The sequence below is a fragment of the Myotis yumanensis genome, unplaced genomic scaffold, assembly GCF_028538775.1.
Source record: "Myotis yumanensis isolate MYYU_CA2020_CCGP unplaced genomic scaffold, mMyoYum1.0.hap1 SCAF_11, whole genome shotgun sequence".
In the NCBI taxonomy this organism is placed as follows: Eukaryota; Metazoa; Chordata; class Mammalia; order Chiroptera; family Vespertilionidae; genus Myotis; species Myotis yumanensis.
In genome coordinates this window covers 38,258,786-38,284,873 of record NW_027223762.1, presented here as the reverse complement: position 1 = coordinate 38,284,873, position 26,088 = coordinate 38,258,786, and the positions used below count along the sequence as shown (strand labels likewise).

Genomic DNA, 26,088 nt, shown 5'->3' with positions numbered 1-26,088 from the left:
TAGCACTGAAGTTTAAGTTTCATGTGCTTTTCACATGTCATGAAGTAACTTTTTGATATTCTTTTCAACCATTTAAAAATACAAAAACAACTCATAGCTTTGGGACCCTCATCCCTGGCTGGTCTTCTGAAAACTTGGTAAAAGTTTTAAATGTACATTTTTTCCCCAAGCCAAACACAAACAAAATTATTTTATATAATTAAGGAAATGTAAATGTTGACTGAGTACTATGTTAAGAAACTATTGTTACATTTGTAGTTCTGCAAAAAAATATTTTAAAAGTTCATAATTTTCTTTTTTGACCTATATACTTAAGTATGTATAATGATATAATGTCTGAAATTTGCTTTAAAATTCTCCATCAGGAGGTATGGACCTGCGTGTCCTTGGTCTTATAGAGCAGGACGTCCAGCTTGCTAGTGGGAAACTGTGTCACGCGTGACTAACGAGCAGCTTAAAAATGGGTGATGTTTAGAAGGGCAAGAAGATTTTTGTTCAAAAGTGTGCCCAGTTGCCATACTGTGAGGAAGGGAGTTAAGCACAAAATTGGGCCAACTCTCCATGGTCTCTTTGGGTGAAAGACAGGTCATGCCCCTGGAATTTCTTACACGGATGCCAACAAGAACAAAAACATCACCTGGGGAGATGCTACACTGATGGAATATTTGGAGAACCCCAAGAATTACATCCCTGGAATGAAAATGCTCTTCGCTGGCATTAAGAAGAGTGCAGAAAGGGCAGACTTGATAGCTTATCTCAAAAAAGCTACTAATGAGTATAGTTGGCCACTGCCTTATTTATTACATATGTGTCATAATTTTTTTATGTGTACCATTTTTTAAATTGACCTCATAACCAGAATTCAGATAATGAATGGATAATAGAGCATTTCTTTTGGGCTGTCCTGATTTAAATAAGATTGGCTTGTGGTTAAGTGAATATGGTCAGCTTTTTGAGTTTTGATGGTAATTTTGGTTAAGCAAGCGCTATCACTGTCCTCCCTTCTAAAAATATGGTTGGACTTGATTCGTAGTGTTCAACTTCTCACAGAGGTGGTGAGTGCCATCTCAAAACCTGTAGGAGATTGGCTGATATTTAGATTTATATGACTGGTTGTATTAATGTGTTTAAATTCTGAGGAAATCCCTTCACTGTCTCTTAGACCTGCAAGACTTTCTTGTGTTTCAAGTTGTGTTCATTAACCTATTGAAAGGTAAGGGTTGCAGTTAAGCTGGCGGGGACCATTTTATCCTTTTGGTCCCAACTATGCCAATTTAATAAAATTCTCTTATCTAAACTGTTGCCTTTTACTGAATGAAGGGCATTTTAGTGTGCTTTATGTATAATATCAAATAAAGAGTATTTAACACTTCTACATTTTATAGATGATCTTTAAGTTCAGGTGCTTTTAAAATTCAGTGTGACAAGATATAGTAGCAAACTTTGTGAATCCTTAAGTCAGAATAAGTTATAATTCAGGGTTGTCTTGAACAGCTATTCATTTACTATATATGTGTGTGATTGGTAATGGTGTTTTTGCCAGCTGACTAGGATTAAAGTAGAGAATAGATCATCAACACAAAATTGTAAATTTTGTCACCATAAGGCTCAAGATAATTAAAAACAAAGTTACAGATTAATAAAATAAAGTAAAATACTCCATCAACAACAAAAGGGGGGAGGAGAGGGGAAATTCTGGGGAAAAAATGGGGGTGGCTATATGGAAATGTTGATGGTTATTGAAGTTAGGGAACAGGGATAGGCAAGAATGAATTGATTTCTTGTATTCCCCACCTTTGAGTATCTATAATTATAAAAGTGTAAATATGCTAATTAGACCGGACAGCTGAACAACCTTCCACATATCATTCCATATGTCCTTCTGGACAAAGCCATGGTGGCAGGGGCTGAGTCAGAGGCGGTTAGGGGTGATCAGGCAGGCAGGCAGGCAAGTGGTTAGGGGAGAACAGGCAGGCAGGTGAGTGGTTAGGGGCAATCAGGCAGGCAGGCAAAGTGGTTAGGGGTGATCAGGCAGGCAGGCAGGCAAGCGGTTAGGAGCCAGCAGTCCCAGATTGCAAGAGGGTGCAGGCCGGGATGAGCCCCCCAACCCTTCCTCCTGTGCATGAATTTCATGCACCAGGCTTCTAGTGTTTAGATATCTTCATAAAAAGTTAAAAAGATAAAATGCATATTCCTTGGATCTCACACAGATCTACTGGGTAACAGGATCTGATGAAGATGTTGGGTTGAGGGATGGTGGGAAGTGGGTGGAGGCAAGGGAACCAATTGGAAAGTGAAAACAATTGTCCAGGAGAGAGACAATGAAGAGTTGAATCTCAGCAGTGGAGGTGGGGAGAAGAGGAGGGGCATGAGATGACTGTTGGAACCTGCTGGATAAGAAGTAGTGTCTGATTAGACTGAGAAGGTGAAGGCAACTTTTGAGAGACTAAACGAATGACTAAATGATTGGTGACATAATGGACGTGGGAAATGCAGACAGAGCAGATGTGAATAATGAAAACTAGAGGATTCACAGTTTTGGTTATTCCAAGAACTAACAATATTTGAGTCTCCTCTGCTATCCTCATTTCAATATTTTGGCCATATTTCTTATTAATTAAAATCACCTCAAGACTTGAATTCTATGCAAAACATTCAGTGTCTCTGCTCCATCTTCCAGGAGTAGGTCTTTAATCAGGATATCCAGCCGGGGCTGCCTTTGAATTCGTTTGACCTGATTCACTATTTACAGAGGCACATACTCTCAACCTTCCCAAGTCTTGGGTGTTTTAACTCTCTGCCTTTCTCCACTATCCTATCGTCTTGTCATCTAGATAATAAAAGCCGAAGTGACCATTATGGCAGAACAACCGGTCGCTATAATGCACACTGACCACCAGGGGGCAGATGCTCAATGCAGGAGCTTCCCCTTGGTGGTCAGTGCGCTCCCATAGGGGGAGCACCACTCAGCCAGAAGCAAGCTCACAGCTGATGAGCACAGCGGCAGTGGTGGGAGCCTTTCCCACCTCTGCAGCAGTGCTAAGGAGCAGAGAACCGAGTGGTAAGGAGCAGCAGGAGGGTGGTAAGGAACGAGGGCCTAAGCTGGCAGTCAGACATCCATGAGGGGTCCTGGACTGTGAGATGGTGCAGGCCAAGCTGAGGGACCCCCCCCCCCTCCCCAGTGCATGAATTTTGTGCACCGGGCCTCTAGTTAGAAAATAAGAAGCAAGCCAAGGCCTCTTGGTACACTGTGTACAGTGTCCTCTCTTCCCTTTAATCCACCCAAAAGTGGGAGGTGTGTGGAAAACACACAGAGGCTCTAAGCCCCTGAGATCAGTTGCATCTGTGCTCCCGGCATTTTTGTCTTTTTTTTTTTTTTCCCTCAGTCATTTCCTTTTTTTTTTTTTTCCCAGCTGGAAGAACCTGAGCCTGAGACATGACATCTTTTAGGAAATCCAGTTAAACCCTAAGCTTTCAAACAACTAGGTTTAGATTTGCCCAAGGGATGCGAGGAAGTGGCCTGCGAGCTCCTTCTGTGATGGGAACCTCTCTGGAGACCCGGCTCTTTCCTGTAATCTCCGTGAGCTTTTTGCAGAAAGCCATATTTCTTCCCAGTCTCTCTTTTCCTCCCTGTCTGAACCTGCCTTCATCTTCCTAATGGCTAATTAAAAAATTACAACCCAGAGCATTAAATAGTAAACCCCTTCCCTGCTGTTCTCCGATTAATTTTGGACGCCCCAAGCACAACGTCTTAAAAAGAATTAGAAAAGGGGCACCTTTCTGCTTGCAAACTGCAAGATAAAACAGCCTTCGAATGGGGAGAGAGGCTTTTATTTGAATGGGTAATCTTTCAGTGCAGTGCATGCCTGGGCGTTATTTACATCTTACTCCAGAAAGTTAAAGTTTGGGGGTCACATTCTCTGCAGCATTACCACCTTTCACTTGTGCGTGTTAAGAAGTGTGTGTGTGTGTGTGTGTGTGTGTGTGTGTGTTTCCTCTTCCCTTGGTGCCTGATGATTTCATTCAACACTGAAGCAACTAGGAGTTTTAAAACTCACAGTTATTTCTTTTTCATTAAAGTTAGAAGTCTGAGCTTGATGAAAACTCATCTCAATTCACGACGTGCCCACTTATGTGGCTGCCTCTTTCCATTTGCAAAGGGAGATCTCAGAAGGCAGTGTCTAAGTAGGAATCAACACAGTGTTCCACTTGCATTTGCTTACACGTTATCTTAACACTTTATTCCATATTTTAATAGGACAAGAGTTTAAAAGCCGGAAGCAGACGTCGTCAGCTCTGTCTAGTTTAGATTGTTCATCATCAATTGTTTTTTCTTGTGATTATACAGTTTTACTTTATCATCCCTTTGATAACAATTTCTGCATGAAAATTGACTTTATATTTCATTTTCCCCGTCTGTTATCTTAGCGGCATTCAGACGCAAACACCCTTTGTGCTGCGCTGGCAATATAACTGATCAGGCGGAGCTGTGCCATAAGAAATCAAAACCATAATAATGTCTTTGGGTTTTGCATTTTAAATACTGTGTTCATTGTTGCACTGAGGTTTCGGATCCCTTTCCAGACATTACGGAGATTACCTTTGGTAATGCCTATTTCATTGTACTTTGATATAAAATAATGTGTGTCATAAATCATGTGAGCGACTGCCATTAAACAGAAAAGCACCTACTTAGGATATGTAACAATTTGCTTTTCTAATTTGAAAAAGATTGAGGCATTTTAATTATAGAAGGTCTTTGTAAATGAGACTGGAATTCAATATAAAATTGTATTCTGTATGGAATTGTAGATTAGAAATAATAAAATCCTTATTCATTAATTTTACATTATTTTTTTTCACAAGCGTTAAATAAAAACATTCTTGAGAGGGTTTTCTAAATAAAGCCCTACACTTTGGTCACCATTCATCTGAGAAAAAGTTAGGTGTACTTATTTCAGGAAAAGAAACAAGAGCATCGGTTGTTTTTGTGGGTTAATTTTCAATTGTAAATTTAAGAAATTTTTCAGTTTAAAGGTGGGAACATCATTGTCTAAAAAGTTGAGAAAAGACAACGAAAGGGAGGTGAAGTGACCGGGTGGGGGAGAGCTATGTAAAATTGTTTCAAGATTGCTTCCATTTGGAAAAAAATGAAGGGTGGGAGCCTTCTCAGTAAAGAGCAATTTAGAATGACGGGAGCCCTCCTCTTTAAAGGTGATCAGGGTTCTGAACACGGCCATTGTAGCGAGATTTAAAATTATGAGAGCTCTTCGCATTATTTAAAACATTGATTTTTTATCAAATGGATTTCCACGTTTTATGTCTTCAGTGACTAGGTAATTACAGCGGCCTGGAAACTGAGGTATTTCATTCTGAACCTGGTATTTTCTCTTTGGCTCCTTCCCCTTTCTCTCCCCGCTTCTCCCCCTTAATAAGTTTTCTAGTTTCCCTTGCTGCTAGGACAGACACATCATTCTTTGTCCTTGCTCATAAATCACTCTGTGACCAAGGAACCAGGAAGTTATTAGGGGTGAGGGGAAGGTCAGGTCGAAAATTCAGATTGATCTAACCTATTCTCACAAAACAGCACTTTACCTGCCTCCAACCTAAAGCGGAGCGCCAGTGCCCAGCTCCTGCAGGATGACTCAGTGGTGCTTGGAGAGGGAGGAGGCGCCTGCACCTTCGCAGCATCAGAGGGACCCCGAAGTTGTCATCAGTGCTGAGTTACAATTCCATCTGCCCATACACATCCTTCCCAGCACACCTTTTTCCTTCGCTGGTGTGTCCTTCTCTCTTCCCTTCTTCCTTTGTCTCTCATTAATAGGGACAGCTAAGAAGGAAATTCTACAGATTCAGTAAGGAGGCAGATCACATTGTTAAGGGGGTCCTTTAGTTGCAAATTCTAGATGTTTTTCTCCTTGTGTTAGAAATGGGCCCTTTGTCTGTACGTATACACACACACACACACACACACACACACACGGGGTCCTTTAGTTGCAAATTCTAGATGTTTTTCTCCTTGTGTTAGAAATGGGCCCTTTGTCTGTACGTATACACACACACACACACACACACACAGAGTCTGTAACAACTATCAAGGGATGTGATGAGAGATAATTAATTCAAGGACCCTCGTTTGAATAACAAATATGTGTTTTTCCCAGTCTTTCTCTCCAGCCAAAGAGAAAATTCCTCTCCCTTGCTCGGTCCTCCCTCCTGGATGGTTAAACTATTTGGGAAAGGGTGGGAGCAGTGTTCCATGTGTTTTGTAAAAAGCTGTATCAAAGTGAATTGAACATAGTATTAAGTTTTTGTCAGCCTGAACTCACACCTGCCACACACAAGGTTTCAGGCCTTTTGTGCAAATCATAACTCGCGTCTAAATCTAAAAGAACAGTGAAAGCAACAGAGCAGAGCTATCCAGATGTTGCTCAGTCTGTGCGATTGTAAATTTCAAAATCCCAGCTTTCCATCCAGATTTTAGTGCATTGGGAACTATATGAAAATTCTAAGACACACTGGTTTATTGAAATGTCTGGCTATTTCTATATGAATTTTGGAACAGATGTACTGAGGTAGGCAATAAAACTGTGATAATAAGGAACATTTCCACATCAACTCACTAAACTACTAATCTATAATGAGGACCAAACTCAGCCGTGGAGGAGGGTGACTTTTCATTATTGTTATTTTTTAACTCAGGGTCAATTATTCAAATTCTTCCTTGACTTTAGTTTCGGTCAAGATTTCAGGGTGTTTGAGGCCACTTTATGCATACAGGGGTGGGCAAAAGTAGGTTTACATAATACAATAATAAATAAATAAATAATAATACAAGAATAAACTCTGTTTCTCAGACTCACAGCTATAAATCTACTTCTGCCCACCGTGTATGTCCCACCTTACTCTAAATAAATTGAGTTTTAGTTTTAATTTTTTTCAAATCAATTTAAATAATATAGGAACATGTTCTAGGTCTTTGAGTTTATTTTATAAAAGTTTACCATTGTATCATTATATGTAAGACTGAGGAAGCCCAAATCAGGTGCTTGGAGTCCTTTTGGACTTCAAAATTTTGGTCCTGGTTCTCAGGTCCTATGCTAGGGAGTCCAGGATCAAACTCAAAAGCTGAGGGCTTGGCAGGGGTGCCTCTCCTGTGACCACTGACTTCACGGCTCACTGTAGATAAAGGAGCAGGTGTGCCATCTTGGTCGACTCTTCTCGCTTCCTTCTCATTCTTAGCCACTTCCCGGCTCACAGATTCCTCCATTTGAGGATGAACAGAACAGGAGAGGATGCAGTCCCAGAAATGGGACTCCTGGGATTGGTAAGAAACCATTTGATCCCTTTGCAGGGATTTGCAAAGCAGTGCAACTAGAGTTTTGGAAGTAATGGGGTGCCCTGGGCTTCCTGACCATTTCTCCCAACAAGACTGGCCACTGATGAGACAGCTGTTGAAATGGTAGGAAAAAAATAAACAATTAAACAAAACCCCAAGTTAAACTGGACTTGTTTTATACCACGTGAACTTCTAAATTCTTTCTCAGTCCCGCAGTCATTGGAAATTGGATTTTTAATGATTAATCTTACTCTCAGATGCTCCTAGGAAGACTACAAGAGACTCTGGAAGCAGAGGAATCATTCTATGGGAAAGGAAGGAGGTGGAGGCAGGCCCATAAAAATGACAGGTGTCAGCACACCAGCAGCACGTGGAGGACAGGGCTGGAGGGCAGCTGACAAACCACCACGTCATGGGCATGGGTGAGCACAGTTAGGGAGGCATCGTCCTCCCCAGGCTTTCTGTTTTGTCACATTTGGGAAATATTAAAGCTATTAAGGTCTCATTTGCTCTTCTCCGGAATTTGAAAATTATTTTTCCTGGCATTACTCAGTCAGTTTTCCCAAAATAGGTTTCTTTTCTTTTTTAAAAAAAAACTATAACATGGCCCTCACTGGTTACTTCATATATTTTCCTGTTACTTATTCTGAAGAGTCTTGGAGGCTCTAGGAAAACATGACAAATCACAGGAGGAGGTAGTAGAAACGGAAAGAAGAAAACATTCGTGACCTCTATTTACAGAGAAAATCAGCCCCATTTACCACGAGGGCCACTCCCAGGCCGAGAGGAGCCCAGGCCACTTCCCATTTGTTGTATTTTGTTTGTTTGTTTGTTTGTTTGTTTCTCTTTGGGGACCATTGGTGTAGTAAAAAGCAAGTATGTGCAGGGGGAGAGGAGTGGGTGGAGAGGGAAGAGGGTATAGGGCAGTAAATGGTGATGGAAAAGTAAAATAAAATAAAATAAAGAGATTAAAAGCAATCATGGCCAAAACATGGATTAACAACTGTGGTATACTTCAAATATTTACATTTAACAACTTAATCATTGTGAAACACACAGAAATAAAATGACCATATGTTTAAGTTCATTTGAAGATAAGATCAAAAGTCAAAATTGGAGGCTTTAATGGCTGTGGGACAAATGGCTCACTCCCAACCTCCCAGCTCCAAACAGAACATGTGCCAGTCCCTGCCCGTGTTATCGACATATGTAGGTATCGGCCAGGTACCTCACTTAGGGCCTGGCAGCAGTGGAGCTCAAACTCACATTAGGTTTCTTCTCCTCTCTTCTGACACTTTAAATTTTTACTTAGACATGAACCTTGAAGATGATCTTTGGGCATTATTTTCTGTCAATCCTCACCCAAGGATATTTTTCCATTGATTTTTAGGGAGAGTAGAAGAGAGAGGGAAAGACAGAAACACTGATGTGAGAAAAACATCAATTGGTTGCCTCCTGCACGAGCCCTGATAGGACCCTGGCCGGGGAGAAGCCTGCAACTAAGTATATGCCCTTAATCAGAACTGAACCCAGGACCCTTTGGTCCGCAGGCCAACGCTCTATCCACTGAGCTAGGGCTGGGCACTATTTTCTATGAGGAATTAAACTTAAGCTAAATTTTTCTTACCTTGAAAACGCTGGTCTGTGTGAAGGGAAGATGTGGTCTGGTGAGGAAAGGTGGGTCACCTGCACCCGTGATGGTATGGCGCTTACTCACACACAAAATAAAAAAACGATGCAGCACTTCGGAGCTACCAGGGGAATTCAGGCTGTATCTGCCCTCCTCTTTGCCTCTGGTGTCTTGATGAGATATTTCTATCTGGAAATCAAAAGCAACATGGATGAATTTTACTTTGTCAGCTTAATTCTCTTTTTTAAATTTAATTTTTATTGTGTAAAATTTCAATCAAATAAAAAATAAAGAGATGCCCCCATCACCAGTCTTCTATGGTGACCAGTGATGCACTTAAAAATACTCATCTGTGGAGGTGGCAGCAGGAGAAGGAAGGCGGGTGTAGCTCACCGCAGCCTTGGTTCACCTGTGTCCTCGTGCAGCTAAGCCTCACACGCCTGTGGCACAGAGGCTTCTGATGGCTTTTGGGTCAGGGAAACTGTACCATTGCCATGAAAAGGGGGGTTCAAAGCGAACAAGGTTAGAATGACTTATTCTTGAACTGATGCCTTCCTCATTGTTAATTTAAGGCTGGCAGGTAGTTTAAACGTGTTTATTAACAATGATGGACAAAGAGGGAAAACCACTGGCTGAACACCAAGTCATGTTTTCTGCTTAGCTGCTTGCTTTGAGCGGAGCCAGTGTGTGTGTGTGTGTGTGTGTGTGTGTGTGTGTGTGTGTGTGTGAATGTGAAGAAAAACCAAGTTGGAGAAATAGAAATTCTTCAAGAAAAAAGAAATTACAGCCAGATAATCCCTAGACCAGGCTCTTGCCAAACACACTTGGCTTCTGGAAAGGATGCTTTTCTTATTATCAGCGATAGTGTCAGGTCCAGGGTGCAACAAAGGGTACTGAACAGGGTCACTGAGGTAGCCCATTGTGTAAAGGGAAGTCATAAGGCTCTGTAGCCGGTTTTCCTTTGAGAGTATCAGCATGTGATGATATGGCTTCCAGTTAAAAAACGGTGCCAAAGATGAAGCAGAACTGAATTGGCACGGAGGGCGTGGATTTTTGTGCTGTTAGTTAGTGTAAGGGTTTACTAAACAGAAGGACACGGTTGCAGGCAGCTTTGGTGGCAGCTGAGAATTGACACTCACTTCCGGGCTTCCCCACCTGCAGCTGAAGGAGGCAGCAATGGGCGATTACTTACTCTGTGTGTTTCAGTATGCTGGCCTGTGAGATCTAAAGACAGTGCTTGCCTTCCAGATGGGTGGGTGCAAGAGTGTCCAAAGGAACTGCTGGTGGGTGGTTGTGGATGTTGGAATCTTTGCAAAATAAAAAGAGAGAGAGATCCTCCCCAGTCCATATGGTGGCCCATCCCACCAAAGGCTCTAAAGCAGCGGTTCTCAACCTGTGGGTCACGACCCCTGAAACTACATCCTGCATATCAGATATTTACATGACGATTCATAACAGTAGCAAAATTACAGTTATGAAGTAGCAACGAAAATAATTTTATGGTTGGGGGTCACCACAACATGAGGAACTGTATTAAAGGGTCGCAGCATTAGGAAGGTTGAGAACCACTGCTCTAAAGGCTGGGCTGGCTTCGAGGGTGTACAGCCTGAGCAGTCAAAAGCCCCCACACTTGTTTAATGCACTGTTGTCACCAACTTGAGATTCTTAATTTTTGAACAAGGGGCCTCGCATATTCATTTCGAAGTGGGCCCCACACATCCTGTAGCCAGTCCTGGCCAGAGGCTCTTCTGAGACAAGCCACTATTCATGGGATGGCATGGCCGTCTCCCTAAGAGAGTTTCTGCACTGTCACCGCCTCCTTCATGTCTGGGACTCCCCTTACAGAAAGGGGAAATGAAGTGAGTGGTGGTTCTTAGAAGACTTCTGAACCCCAAATTGCACAGTGGGAAAACTAAAATTCTAAAATACTCAGAGAAAAATTTGAGGTCAAGAAGATCTTGGCAAAGCTCTTTAAGAAATATCTACCCTGGAAAAACTAAAGCAGATCTCCTATAGATTGTCACATCTTGGTACCACACTGACATTTCCAGGGCTTGCTTTGTCTCCTGCTGCATCATTTCTCTGTGCAAAGCATTATTCAAGTTCAACACTTTTTAGAGTCTTTGAAAACACTCCATTCTACAACATCAGTTATGTTTTGCTGGTTAAAGTTTGAACACACCTTGCTCTCAATGACAGCAATTTTTTCTTATTTTGTGGTTTCTTCTAAAATGTGGGTCTCAACTCACTTGATTTTCAAATGACCAGCATGGTTTGTCTCTTTGTTTGTGCTTGCCTGCTCAGAGCTTATAGGCCATGGAATGGGAATGAAACATTTTGGATTACATGGAGGTTGAAGAATCCCTGTGTGTTTATTTACTTCTGTAAATGGCCAAGGCTGGAATAGTGCCTATCTAAAAGAAATATTTAAACAAAAGATTTGCATTATAGTATTCTGAGGAGAAGAGATTACACCCTCAGGAAAACAGCTGCTGAGGAGCCGGGGTCTGGGTTAACACTCTAGGGAGACAAGAGGAGGTGTGAGTGGTGGGTAAGGCAGGACCAGAACCCAGATCTTCTATGGAATCCACATTTATACAAAATCTACACGGATTTTATCACATCGATTTAGCCCTTGAACCTGATAGCTCTCCTCAATATTTCCCCAAACTACAAAATGCCTGGATTTGTAGATTGCCATAGGGTTTTGATTTATTTCTTGTTGTGTAGGAAGCAGCACCTCACATATCATAACACCTTTTTTTAAAAGTTTCAGCCCTGGAGAATGGACACACAGTGGGCTTTCCCTTCACCTACAACATGTATAGCACTTGATCTATATAATGGTTGGAAGAGGCAAAAAATGATCCCCCTGCATTTTTTTTTTGTTTTGGTTTCTGCTCCAGTTTAGCATCATTTGAAAGAGAAATACAAAAGTCAGACAGATGGAAATGTAAGTATCAGCTTTGAGAATGAAGCTTAGGTCCATGGGGTACATCTTACCTCTGTACTAGAGTCATAGTCTCTGGGTCACGGAGGAAGGGAACCCAGCCTGTGTCCCCCAGGGCATGAGAAGTCCAGAGTAGGCATACTCAGCAAAGTAGGTAACTACTCAAGACAGAATCGCCAAGTGCTGGCCATTCCCACTTCGTTCCTTTTCTCCAACTCCACAATCTGAGAGAGAAGCTAAGAAAGAAACTCTAATTGTGGAAAATTCTTCATCTGAAAAAATGAGAAATAAGGAATGTGTTCCCCAACAATAAATATAAGAAAATAATTATTTCTCTTGAATTTAACCTATGATGATATCAAAAGTGAAATGCTATGAATTCACATTCCAACAATTGAGACAATTTTTTAATGTGAAAAAATAAATCCCAGAAAGAACATTTACTAGCCCCAAACTTTTATCAGTCATTTAAGGAGAGAAAAAGCTTATTTTCAAGAACTTTTAAACTTACTTTAATACATGTAAAACAATGGCTATGTTAATCATTACTTCTTATTTATAAAAATTTCCATTAGAATGTCTACATGGTTATACTATAGTAGACTTATTCTAGTATCTATACATTCTTGGCAGTAGAGACAGGTATTTCTTTAAAACAGTCTCTAATTCATATTTATAATGGCAATGAATTCAACAAGGATATCCCAAAGCTTCCCCATTTGCGTGAATTAGGGATGCTTTTCCGTGTTAGCAATTCCAGGCTGGTGGCACAGGGAGAGGAATGTGGCCACTCAATGACCTTTAATGGCTTTTGTCATTGGGCTGCCCGTCTCCCAGAGATGTCTATTTCCACCCCATCCTTCCCTTAATAAAACCACTAATTTGCCTGAGGTACTAAGATGTGAGAGGCAGTGGGTCTATCAGGGCCATCCTGAGATGCTGGTCCTTTAAGACGGCTCACATAGGAGCCCATTCAGGCTGACATGAATCCCAGCAGTGCCAGGAGAGGATTCAGTTCTGCTTTGAGTTAAGCTGGATCTCAGAGAGTCTCTTCCTTTACACAGCACCTTTGCAAACATGAAAAAGTGAACTGGGCTTCTTATTTCAGGGTTAATTTTAACACTTCTTATTTATAGTGTTATGGGACAAAGAGGCAGCTAACTCAGTTAGGAAGATAATTCACAACGGCCTTTGAAAAATTGCATTTTTAGGTCATCTTGGATGCAAAAAGGATACTGGATGGGGGCAGGGTGGTCTGCCTGACTAATTTATTCCCCAGATTTGCCAGCACTGGGAAGGCAGGGTACCTGTCTGCGTGTCGTTAGGTTCTCTGTGGGAACACGTATCTGTTGGAGGAAAACATTTGCGCACTTGGAGAAGGCAGCAGCCTCTCTTTCGGGTGATTTGTTATAATGACGATGATTATTGTTGGATCATTACAGTTGCCCACTAGCAGGATTACAGTTAAAGATTTGGCAGTGTTTGCATTATAAATGACTATTTTTACAGCTCAGCTATAAAAGTTTACTTAGGTTTGAAATTTGATATACAAGCTTTCCATCCAGGAGTGCTTTCCTTTCAAATAGAATTTTAAAAAATGGTTAATAAAATTGGTCTGTCTAATTTTCCTGAGTTATATGAGTCTTTTGGAAAAACAGAAATGTATCATTTGCATAGGCTTTCTAACACATTTTTTTCTCAGTTGGCCTTGAGTTTCAACGAGATGCTATAAAATGTAACTTATTCAAACTGAGCTTGGGTGGATTGAGAAAAATGATACTATGCCCTGCGCATGACAGAGAAAAGAAGAGGTGCAGACAGTCTTTATATTTAACTTTGGAAACTCTACCTGTGGCCCAGAAGTGGGAGACCTTTTGGAACAATTATCACTGCGCATTTCCATTATGCGTTTTATACCTCTAAGTACATAATCACCTGCTCATGTCTATCTGATAAATAATGAGATTTTTATTTCACATTTGCATTGTTAATTACAGTATATTACAGAAGTGAGCTTCCAGGCATCTGTTATTAAGAGAAGATAATTTTTTTTTAAATAACAAGGGCACTTTAAATAGACAAAGAGAAAGCACCCTTTATTGGAGGCCACCCAGATCTGTTGCTAGCTTTTCGTTTGGAATTTCCGATAGGTGCAGCAGAAATGGAGGGATAATATCACATGAATTGAAGCTATCAAGATAAAATATAATGTGACTTACAGTCTGGCAAGAGTTCATGTCCTTCCCCTTGAGGAAGGAGTCACATATTTTGCAAATGCAGAAGCAGTAAGAAGAGAGTTCATGTTGAGAAGATGAAAAATCCAACCCAAGAGTTCCCTCTAAATGTTTGACACAATATGAGGGTTCAGTTGGAAGAGCTAATTCCAGGACCCACATCTTCACTGCCCAAAGATGCTCTTCTGAGCAGGGCTCACTTTCTCCCCGACTCCCACGGCTGGGTCTTGTTGAGAGGTGGTATAGTAAGAAAAGCATCAGCTGAAAATTCTAGGAGCCAGGGGATTCTCCACCTGCCCATTAGAATCACCACCCATGTGGTGTTCCCTCTCTGAGCAAATAAGGAGTACTGCCACAGCCCTTCCAACCCCAGAGGATCAAAGTTCAATAAATACACTGTGAAAAGCAGATGCAAGATAAAGATGCAAGTAATCAAGTAATGACTGCCTTTGGGAAAGATTCTGCACAGGCCACTGATGGATGCTTGTTCTTTTTAGCAATACATTTTACAGCTTCATCAGCCACAGCCATGGAGATACAGAACTGTTCTAGCACTGCAAAGAAACTTCGTCCAGTTACTCCTTAATCATCCTACTCTCCCTCCAACCCCAACTGATCTACTCTTCATCATTATAATTTTGTCACTTTGAGAATGTTATATAGATGGAATCATACAGTATCTAATCACACAGATTGGTTTTCTTCTCAGCCCAATTTCCTTGAGATTTATCTGAGCTGTTGCAAGTTTCAATAGTCCTTTATATTGCTGAGTAGCTTTCCATTGTAGGGATGTAGTGCTGTTTCTTTATCCAGTCACTCACTCATGGAAGGACAACTGGGTTGCTTATCATTTTTGTCTATAATAATAAAAGCATAATATGCTAATTAGACCAGATGTCCTTCTGGACAGCCTTCCAGATGACATTCTGGATGAAGCCAGGGCTGTGAGGGAAGCCGAGGTCCCAGGTGCCAGAAGGAAGCCAGTGCCAGCAGCCAGGGGAAGGAAGGCCTTCTCTTGCATGAATATCAATAACGAATTTGTGCACCAGTGGGGTCCCTCGGCCTGGCCTGCGGGATTGGGCTGAAACTGGCTCTCCAACATCCCCTGAGGGGTCCTGGATTTCGAGAGGGCACAGGCCAGGCCGAGGGACCCCACTGGTGCATGATAAGGACCGGAAGGGACGCAGGAGGTTGGCCAGCCGGGAGAGACTGTGGGAGGGCTCAGTCTGATCGGCGGGACCCCAATAGCAAGTTAACCTACTGGTCAGAACGTCTGCCCCCTGGTGGTCAGTGCACATCATAGTGAGCAGTTAGCAGCCTTAGCATATCATTAGCATATTATGCTTTGATTGGTTGAATGGACAACTGGACACTTAGCATATTAGGCTTTTATTACATAGGATTGCTTTGAACATTCATAGACAGGTTTTTGTATAAACCCAAGTTTTCATTTCTTTAAGAGAAATATGCAGAAGTACCATTGCTGGGTCATGTGGTAAGTGTATGTTTAACTTATATAAGAAGCTGTCGAACTATTTTCCAGTGACTTTGCCATCTTACATTCCTACCAGCAATGTATGAAGGATCTAGTTCTGTATCCACACCAGCATTTGTTATTATCAGCATTTTTACTTTAGCCATTTTAACAGATATATAGAAGTATGTGTTCTTGTAACTCTAATCTGTATTTCTCTATCAGTTAATGGCATTGGACAACTTTTCATATATTATTTACCATCCATATATCTTCTTTGCTGGAGTATCTGTTCAAGTCATTTTTCCCATTTTCCAGTAGAAAATGAGATTTTGAAGACATTTTGCTCTATGTTGTGACTGTACTCTCCCTATGGTACCCTCATGAGAGGTTGAAGTAATAAATTAAATTGCTTTCCAACTATTGTGAATGCTGGTCATGCTGTGATGGGCCACAAGGCAGCCCTCAAGAAAAAAAGAAGCTGTAATTTGCTTCTAATGTAACTTTGCTTGGTTGTATAGTCCATGTCTGTATGCTAGAAACCTTTTTGGTTTTTCACCAGAGATGGGAAAATCTCACTAATTCAGAATGATGAAGCAAGAGGGAGAGTAGAGCCAGGATGCCTCAAGGGAAATTACAGGTGAAAAGACTCTTTTAAAGAAATGTAGCTAGATTAGAAGTCTGAATCCTGTTGAGAAGTCAAGTCTGATGCATAAATATTAAGTGCAACATAATAATGGATGTCGGGGGTGATTAACTTCATTAAAAATAGAATGAGAATTAATAAGTCACCTTATAAAAATACTTTCCTTCAAATGTACTTCACTGTACATTTAAAATATTGACTTGAAAACTTTACTTGTCCAGATCTGACTCTTTTTCTTAAATTATGATATATCTGAAAATTCCCACCAAAGTGCACGTAAAAAATTTACATGGGTAAATAATAAAAAGTAAATTAAATTACTCTAAGTAAAATAAAATTTATGATAGCCTTAATTTTAAAATCTGATCAAAACACAAATTTTCTTTAATAGAAAAGAAAATGTGTCACTTAGGTAGTTGAGGAATATAGAAAGACTCTTAATATGAAGAGTATATTTTGAAATACTTTTATATTGAAATCCTGCTACTTGAAGCTACCTCCTCAGACTTGGGCATCTGGGCCCTGGCCTTGGGTCCTAGGCATGAGAAACTATGCTTTGGCCCAGTCCAAGTGCTTCCCTCCCTTCAAGGAGAGGGTTCTGAGTAGTCAGTGCAATACCCACCTGGGCTTGCACTATACCAGTGATGGCGAACCTATGACATGCGTGTCAGAGGTGACACGCAAACTCATTTTTTTGGTTGATTTTTCTTTGTTAAATGGCATTTAAATATATAAAATAAATATCAAAAATATAAGTCTTTGTTTCACTATGGTTGCAAATATCAAATAATTTCTATATGTGACACGGCACCAGAGATAAGTTAGGGTTTTTCAAAATGCTGACATGCCGAGCTCAAAAGGTTCGCCATCACTGCACTATACCCTCCCCCTTCAGGTACACCTCGGGTCCCAGGGACCTGGAGTTCCCTAAGCCTGCTTCCAGGGCCTGCAAACACCAGGCCTCTTCCTCAGCACCAATTTCATCTCCTTTCCCAGGGCTAACCAGACTTCTGGTGATTGGTCATCCAAAGGTGCCAGGGCTGGGTGTTTTGTGGGGTGTGGTTGTGGACTGAGTTTGGATTGCATGCTAGGGGTCCCCATTCATGCATGTGAGGCATAACCTGTCCACAATGGAGCCAGGGGTGGAAAGTGATGGGGTCAGGCATCAGGCTGGGGTGAGGGGTGGGAGGTGGGAACATTTGTGCTGTAGCCCCGGGCTCCACAAACACCAGGACCAGGCCTGTTGTAAGAATCATCCTGCAAGTTTTCAGAAAAAAAAATATATATTTCAAGCTCTAACTCAAAACCCCCCTATGCCACAACTGAAATATTTCAATTTTTTAATTCATGTGGTATGTTTTATATAGTAACAGAGATTTACTTTCTGACAACTCCTATAATACTTAGTCTGTACTGTGCAGTTCAGAACTTAATTCTATTCTGACACTTACCATGGGCTGTTGTTTCATGTGAGTTTTATTTTATTTTGTTTCAACTAGACTATAAGTCCCAAGAGATAGAAAAAAAAATAAGACTTATGACTCTGTGGTATGTACCTACTATGTCTAGCAGAATTTTGAGTACAGAGTAAATAATAAATAGTTGTTGCTTGATTGATAAACCTATAATGCCTTATAAATATGTTAAATAAGACAGGCTAACAGTTTTACACTTGAGGTTATTGAAGGGGGGGTGCAGTTTCTCAAGTGCTAAAGAAAACAATATAAAATTGGGAGAAAGAGAGTAAAGGCAAAGAAAGGCATTTCAGCATCTGGCTTAGCTCAGGAATTGAACCTGCAAAAGGGGCTTTCATAGACCCTTCCCCTTCCCCATGTCCCACCATCGCCTCAGAGCCTTTGAAATTGGCAGGCATTCCTCGCGGCATCTAGTAGACAGGGCTGCTTTCAGTTGTAAAAATAGTGGTAAGTAAGGGATTTGAAGAGCTTTGCTGTTTCACAGCAAACAACTTATTTGTGCCCAGATCAATAGTAAATAAACAGAATGCCGTGTGTGGTTAGGAGGATTGGAGGACCTGCTTTTGTTATGAAGGCACAGTCAACAGTAACTTTCTCTCTTTCTGCTCTGATACTGTGTTTCCCATAAAAATATCAACAAAAGTCAGCTTATTCTCCTCAAAATCAGTGTCTCGATCTTCCTGAGGTTGACAGCATGGGCATTTGGATAGTTAAAGGCTTTAATTCACCTTGTACTCGAGCATGGTTTAATGTGGCCATCCTTGGACTAGACTAGATGAGACTCCATGACTGTACATCCAGGTTTCTTCTAAGAATAGGGCCACCCTTTCCAGAAAGCAGAGGCTCTCAGTGGGTGGTCCAAGGCCATGGGAGCCCCGAGAGTCTCACAATGTCTGTAGCATCCATACTCTCATGAGCATCCAGTGGAGTTTTCCAGAGGCCACATGATATGTGATGACATCATGGCTCTGACAGATAATGGACTATATACCTGTGTGTACTGGGGTCTTAATGATTTCTCAGTCTTAATGGCTAATATGGCAAATACCGATAGATACAACCGATATAAACAAAAGCACTGTGGTGTTCTTTTTTAAAAGTGTAAAAGGGGCCCTAGGGTAAAATGGATGACTCCCCTCATCTCCAGTTAATCCTTGGGTATGCTAAAGTTCAGTGGGAAGTCACAGAGGTGATTACCAGTTAGAAAGTTAGGTTTATAAGAAGAGGTGGAAGGAATAGGGATTGACCAGCCCAGAGAAGAGAAGCCGGGGAGAAGCCTTAAAAATGTTCCCCAGGTATGTGAAGGGCTGATGCAGGAGACAAGAAGAAATTGGCTTGGAGCGCCGTGTGTGAGATTTAAACTAGAGATAAAGAGGGATGTTCTGACAGGGGTTGTTAAACAGCAGAGCGGGTGACTGGCGGGCTTGTGGAATCTCCTGCGCTGGAGGTCTTTAGCAACCGGATAGATTTCCATCTGTCTGGGATGATTTAAATGCGGCCATGCCAGAAAGCCGAGGGGATGGAACAGATGATGTCTTGGGCTACCCTTCCAGCCCTTGGTTCTATAATTAACTTGATGAAAGGCACTGTGGCGATTTGCAGCGAAGGGTTTAGACAGGAATGTGCTTGCTGATCTTGGGATAGGTCTTGTGTGGGAGAGCCAAAGGTTTGCTTCATGGCTGGTGGCGATCCCCTGTCATCCAGGGAAATGATGGATGCCCGGAGAAGTCCATTTCAGGTCAGATTTAGAGAGATTGGGCCCCAGCTCCCTGCAGAACCTTTCTCATTGTCTAGGAGCAGTGAGAAAAAAATTTTGGTAGGTTGATTTTAATCAGCTTAGGTGGGACCTGGAAGATTTCAATGATTAGATGTAGGTATTTGTGCATGGGATACTCATGATTCTAAAGGGGGGAAAAAAGTGCAATTGTTAATTTCATAAAAGGACAATTATCAGAAAGTCCAAACAAAAAGTAAGAGAATGATGCTCTCTATGTATACACTCTTTCAATTTTATGGTGTATGGGTGCTCTCTTTTTTCTTGTAGACATAGTAGAATTTCATTGCTTTCAGTTTTCAAAGATTTTGCATTTTGGAGACTAGAGTTTGAAGTTTCCCTGTGCTAAGTCAGAGATCCCAAGATTCAGCTAGGTAGTTTGTTTCTTTTGCTTATCGCTTGAATTTCCATGAACAATGTGCCTGGGCCCAAACAAGAGGCAGGAAGGAATGCAAATTTTCTGGGGTTCCTGTTGGATCCTGACTTTAGGGACAATACAGTGGAAATCTGTAGAACCATCTGGGATAATGAGCTGGATTAGAGAATATAAATGAGATTTTATCTAAAATTTAGATTTTATCTAAATGTAGACTCAATCACTAGGTTGACACTTAAATATTTGTATCAGGCATTATCTTGGCTTGGGCTGATTGATAGAAAGCAGAGGAAGACAGAAAGACGACAGGGCTGTGAATACCCCTTTGGGTTCTTTTAAGAGATGGCAGGGTAGTTTGATCAGATATCATTCAGGAAAACAGCCCTGGCAGATAGCAGATAAGCCATTGTGGGGAATGATTACCAGGCTCTATCTATCTCCGAAAGATTCTACTAAGCTACTGACCTCTCTTTTGACAAAGCCTTGGTGTTGAATGAGATGGGGAGAGCAGGCCTGGGGCAACACGGTCAATATGCACTCTGTCTCAGAGAAGAGGAAAGTGGGTGAATTTCATAGAAGCTATTCGAGAAAAAGCCTCTTTGATTTTTAAGACTCATATCATGCAAATGCTCAATTAAAAGAAGGTACCTTCTAACTTTATTTTGTGTCTCAAATTCAAGCTCCTTGATACTGAAGGAGAGAGGATGAGGGAGAGAGGGGGAAGGGAAAGAGAGAGAGAAAAAAGGGTAGAGAGGCAGAAAGGGGGGAGAAGGAGAGAGGGAGAACAGGAAAAAGGAAGGGAGGGAGAGGAAGGAAGGAAAGAAATTCCTCTTTTTAGAAAGCATAGAATTAACCTAGGAAAAGCACTAGTCCAGAAGATACCAAATAAAATATCACAGATGTAACTTTACAATGAGCTTGATAATGTCTCATTTTTTTCCTAACCACCATTGGCGGCCAGCTAAAATGAGGAGGTAAGGACAAACTGCTGGGTAAAAGCTTATTCCCTTTGTGAATTAAGAAGGGAATATTTTCTCCTTGGGCTCTTGTGACTATGAAGATCTGAATAAGACTTTACAGCTGGAAAAGAAACGCTGCTGCTTTGCTTATTTTTGTGTGTTTTTTAAAAGCTCCGTTCTAACAGCCTCAGCTAGAGGCTAAGGGTATGCTGCATTAAGGAACTTCACAGTTTGGCACTTTGACCTTCCTTCATTTATCTAAATTTTTTTCAAGCCCCTGTGCTCTTCCTTCTGCTTTCCCCCAATGTGGTCCAGACAGCTTTACTCATTCTCCAAGACTCAGCTCTCATTCCTCTGTGGCCTTGATACCTATCCAGAGTCCCAGGGAGCCACCTATATCCCCCATAACCTTATCCTAAGACTTACCGCTATTTACTTTGCACTAGAGTTACCTGTGTGTATGCCCAGGCTTGTCATTTAATTGTGTGCTCCCATAGGGCAGGGGCAAGGAATTTTTTTCAGATCTGAGCCTTATACCTAGTAGTTGCTCAATTAATGTTTACTACTGAGTCAAATTTGATTTAATATCTGTCTTACAGAAAAGGAACAGTCAGATGCTACTAGTGCATTTCACTTATGGAAGTACATTTATTAGATAATTTACTAATTATCATTAATTTACATTATTATTTAATGTATTTTTTATACATTAAAAAAATAGAGCTAATGAGAAAACCCATTTCTACATGCATATTTATCCAATAGGACAGTGTCTGAAAAATGCATGCAAATGCGTGCACATGTATGTATATACTTATGTACAGATGCAGGCAATTCATATCTACATTTTAGTCACAAACCACATAAAATCAAGAGCCACTAGAATTGAACAAAACATTTAGAATGTCATATTAAAATCCTTGGTGAGTAATATCCTAATTTTCATATGGAAAACAAAATGAGAAAGAGTAGAAAAACAAGTAAAATGATCACTCTGTATCTTCCTAAAAATACTGTGCTTTGAAAGGCTGATATATTTTCTAAATTTTTATACTTCTAATAAAAAAAGATGTTAAAGATGGCAAAGAGATGTAAAGATGACATTAAAAAGTAATATAATCACTGGTTTTATTTTTCCTCTGTCCTTTACGTGGGGAAAGTTACAAATTATTTTCAAGGGAGGAACATGACATTTCCACAGATGGGTACTTCCTGGTACAAATGTAAATTGCAGAGCAAATAACTTTTTCTTTTTCCAGGGGAAATGGTCTCCATAGTTATACAAAGCATACTGTCAGAGGATAAGGAACATGAAAAACACTTTGCATACTTCTAGTTGAAGTAGATATCATTATGTTAAGTTTCTGTGTTACTTTTGTATTTATTCTCTCTCTTTCTGATTCTCCCACCACATTTTTTTTTTTTTTTTGGAAGTAGGTTTCAAAATTGAATTAATGTCTGCTCTTTGTGAAGTTAGATGTGTGAGGGTATGTGCAAGTGTATTTTACACCACATTTTTAAAATTTTCATTTGAGAGATTTGTTTTCTAAAATTCACTATACGTGACAGCATAGCCTTTTTTTTCTTCTTCTGGGGGGCAGAAATCAACCATTCCAGTTCTGATATTTTAATGTGTGGAATCAGAAACCTGCAGTGGCTCTCAAAGCCTGATAGTAACAGAACTTAGACTGAAACTTGGGGATATTTTCTATACTCCACTTAAAAATATTTTTCACATTGATTTGCTTATTTTCCAGCAAAATCATGCCCTTTGAAGAAACCATATCAATCACAACATTAGTAAAAAGTGCAGAATCTGAGATCTAAGGAACCTGGGCTCTAGAAAGATGGACTTAAAAGCACTGCTCGTTTTATCCTTCAGTTCTCCAGAAGGTCCTGGGAGAAGCACTTTCAACCTTGACATGAGCAGGATTCTCAGTGTAGAATGGACTCCACGTCTGGTTAGACCACAATGAAGTGTGTTGAAAGCCATTAGCAATTAAGAGCATGGCTCCATGCTGATTTGCTTTATGGTATATTTCATGCTGCTCATGCACAGTGGGTAATACACATGGATTCAGCATAAATTTAATTTTGCACATTAAGTAAAGTGCAATAGATAAATTATGCCTGAAGAGGAGCCACCAGCTGCTCTAGCCACTTCAACTAATGCACCCCAGAGGTGCCTGAGTACATCAGTTGTGTCGAACCGTTAATGCGTCCTGGATATCTGCATGGGTACATTGGCCCTGCGAAGCCAGGAGTAGCCTCCTGACTGTCAGGGAGGGGCTGGAGCAAAGAGCTCCGGGGGCTGACCTGCCCCTCCCCACTTTACCCCCTGCACCCTGGGCTCTGGATCCTGCTTTGCCATGCCTGGCCTCAGCCTCATTCAAGGGCTTGGTGGAAGGATCCTAGACAGGACTTTCTCAGGACCTGGGGAAGTGAGAAGGAGTGGGAGGGACCCCAGTCACCCCTCCTTCCCGGGCTTAATGAAAGGATCCAGAATCCATACGCGGGAGGGCCTTCCACTGGGGATTCAGAAATCGGAAAGGATGCATTACCACAAAGATGGCTGAATTAGAGCTGCTGGGGGAACACTTACTTTTGAATTTCTTGGCATCCTTGGACCTCATTTCTCAACCTTAATGTTCACTTTATGGTCATTTTTTTGTGTTTAATATATCTACATCCCATACAGGGAATTGCAGCAGAACACTCTGAGGGCTTTAAGGAAGAAAACAGATCTCCACTCTGTGGCAGGGTTCATTCCTGTGGCTGGGAGCGGTGATGACATGCTTTAAGTTATTTGAGATGAGTAAGCAGTTACAAGTTCCACTGGAAATGTGGCTCCGAAGGGTTTCAGCCAAACCTTGATAATGGAAGTTTCATCCTCTTGGCCACCCCCTCCTGGGGCCCCTGCGACTGCACCTGTTCCAGGCCTGTGCTCTTTCCCACGAGGTAGGCAGGAACGCCTCGTCGGCGCCTGTCAGCATGTCCTCCTGCCCATCGCAAGCACCCTGCTAGGACTGGCTTGCTCCTAATGGTCCCTTTACCGTGTCCTTTCCTGGGTTGAATGGACTCCATTGGTGGCTGCTGTATCTTAGAAAAGAAAAGCCCAAACACTGGGCACCCTGTGACAAAGGCAAATGAGACAGTTAAAGAGTAGAAACAAGGCACAGCTTACCACGAATCAGACTCCAGGCTCACCCCTTTGCTTGCATCATCTATCTAAGTTCTCTTGGGAACCCTACAATTTTCAGTTTGCAGAGGAGCAACCTCAGGTTTTGAAACTCGTTACTTGCCCAAGGGCAGATGCTGCTAGTAAAAGGCAGAACCAGAGTTCAAATGCAGAGAGCTCAACTTAGAACCCACATTCTTCACCTTCACACCACGCTCTCTTATACTGCACATGAGTACATTTCGCCCCTGAGCTGTGGTGATTTTTCTTTCCCTGTAAAATGGCGTAGGTTTTCTTCAGTCCATTTTTTTTTTTTTTACAGACAAAGCAGATCATTCTTGCTTTTCAATGGGAACTTTCTTTTGAAAGGACACTAATAAGGAAGTTTTTCACATGGGAAGTCTGTTCATATGAATCATTCCTATTTCCTCTCGGAGGGAGATCTTGAGATATGAGAGGAGAGAGAGACTCTTATTACCCATTCGTTTGTAAAGACCAACTTCACTTTAGAAGCTTCCAATGCTCCTTCTAGAAGAACATACATCACAAGAATGATGAATTTCTGGGTCCTCTGAGGTCCTTCCTTGGGCTCCGTTAGAGGAGAGGGATCTAGCGGGGACCCTCCCCATGACACACTGAGGCCTATCTGAACCTGCTTTGAGAGCCCTTTGTGCACATCTCTTCCCAATTCCAAGTGCGGTGACACGTTGGTAGCTTGAAGCTGGCCATGGTCGAAGTCCTTGTAGCACAGACCTTTGTAAAGACTAAAAGTCAGGGTCTTTTTCTTTTTTGGAGAGTCAGTCTTGAAACACTTACCAGGACACCGCTGGGCATACCTTATGGCTTCGTGGGCCTTCAAGACTGTCTCAGATACTTGGCAGTTCTTGTTCCATTAGTTTTCACTCAAAACCCTTTGAAACATAGGAAGCACTCTTCAGATGTTGGGTTTTAGCACTGTTGAAATTAGGCATTATTATTAGGGCAAACAGAAGGTGTTGAAATATTAATAACAATGTTTCCGTCTAACACTGAAAGTGAGCATATGGTGGTAGACTGCTCCAAACCCTTTTCCTAAGTACACCCATGCCCTACACAGGAAAGAAAAGATACTAAGAACATTAATAAAGAGAGAAGATACATAATCGTTGGCAGAGATTATTACTATAGACAGAAATGCTCTTCACCAATGGCTATTTCCACTTTGGATCCAGTTTGCACTGAGTAGGATCAGAGAATCTGTAAACTAGGCATTGGATTCTCAGGGTTCCACCCTTAACTTACCTAAAATTCCCTACAGGGTCCAGATACACTCACTTAACCCATCTGCATGAGTTGCTGGCATACTCATATTTCATTTAGTGTTTTGCAGTTGCAGGCAACATAACCTAATTTAGGCAGAAAAAAAATTACTGGGTGAATTTTGGATGACTCAGAAAACTGATGGGAAGGTGGGAGACTCAGACTCTGAGAAGAAGTGGAAGGAGGCCATGAGTGCAAACCAGTGCTCTTCTCGGTAGCGCACACCATCGCGATAGCCAATCAGCCACAGCCACTGTCCCTCCTATTATTGCAAACTCTGCACAGTGTTGCTGAGAATCTGGGAGGGACAGGACACCTCCACACAAAGACAATTTCCCCAAAGGGAATCAGGATGCATTTCCAAAATATTGAAAGATGGATGCAGAGTGGTCAACCTTTATCTCCCCAATGATCACTGTAACATTCAATGGAGAAGACTAGGCACCACCGTCTAGTTCACAAATGAATAACTTATAAAATGGTTTAAACTTCTGTGGTGAAGTTCTGAAAACCTTTGTCATTCCTGAGCCATAATCTTGAGCAGGTGTTTATTCTTATCTTGAAACTAGAAAGTCCAAGACTCATATTTGTATTGATAGAAGCCTATGAGCTTATTCTAGGTCCATTTCTGGTTCCATTTATGTTTTTGTTGTTGTTGTTTTTGCTTTATGCCTATTTTTAATTTCTGTTATGTAGCTATTTATTTTATATGTTCCTAAGCTGCCTAGAATCCATTTTGCTACTAGGGAGTATA

General features: G+C 41.3%; 1 pseudogene; it reads left to right on the top strand.

The window, feature by feature from the left end:
- Nucleotides 1-460: 460 nt before the first annotated feature.
- Nucleotides 461-26,088, top strand: part of LOC139019645 (cytochrome c-like) — a 44,679-nt pseudogene continuing 19,051 nt past the window's right edge.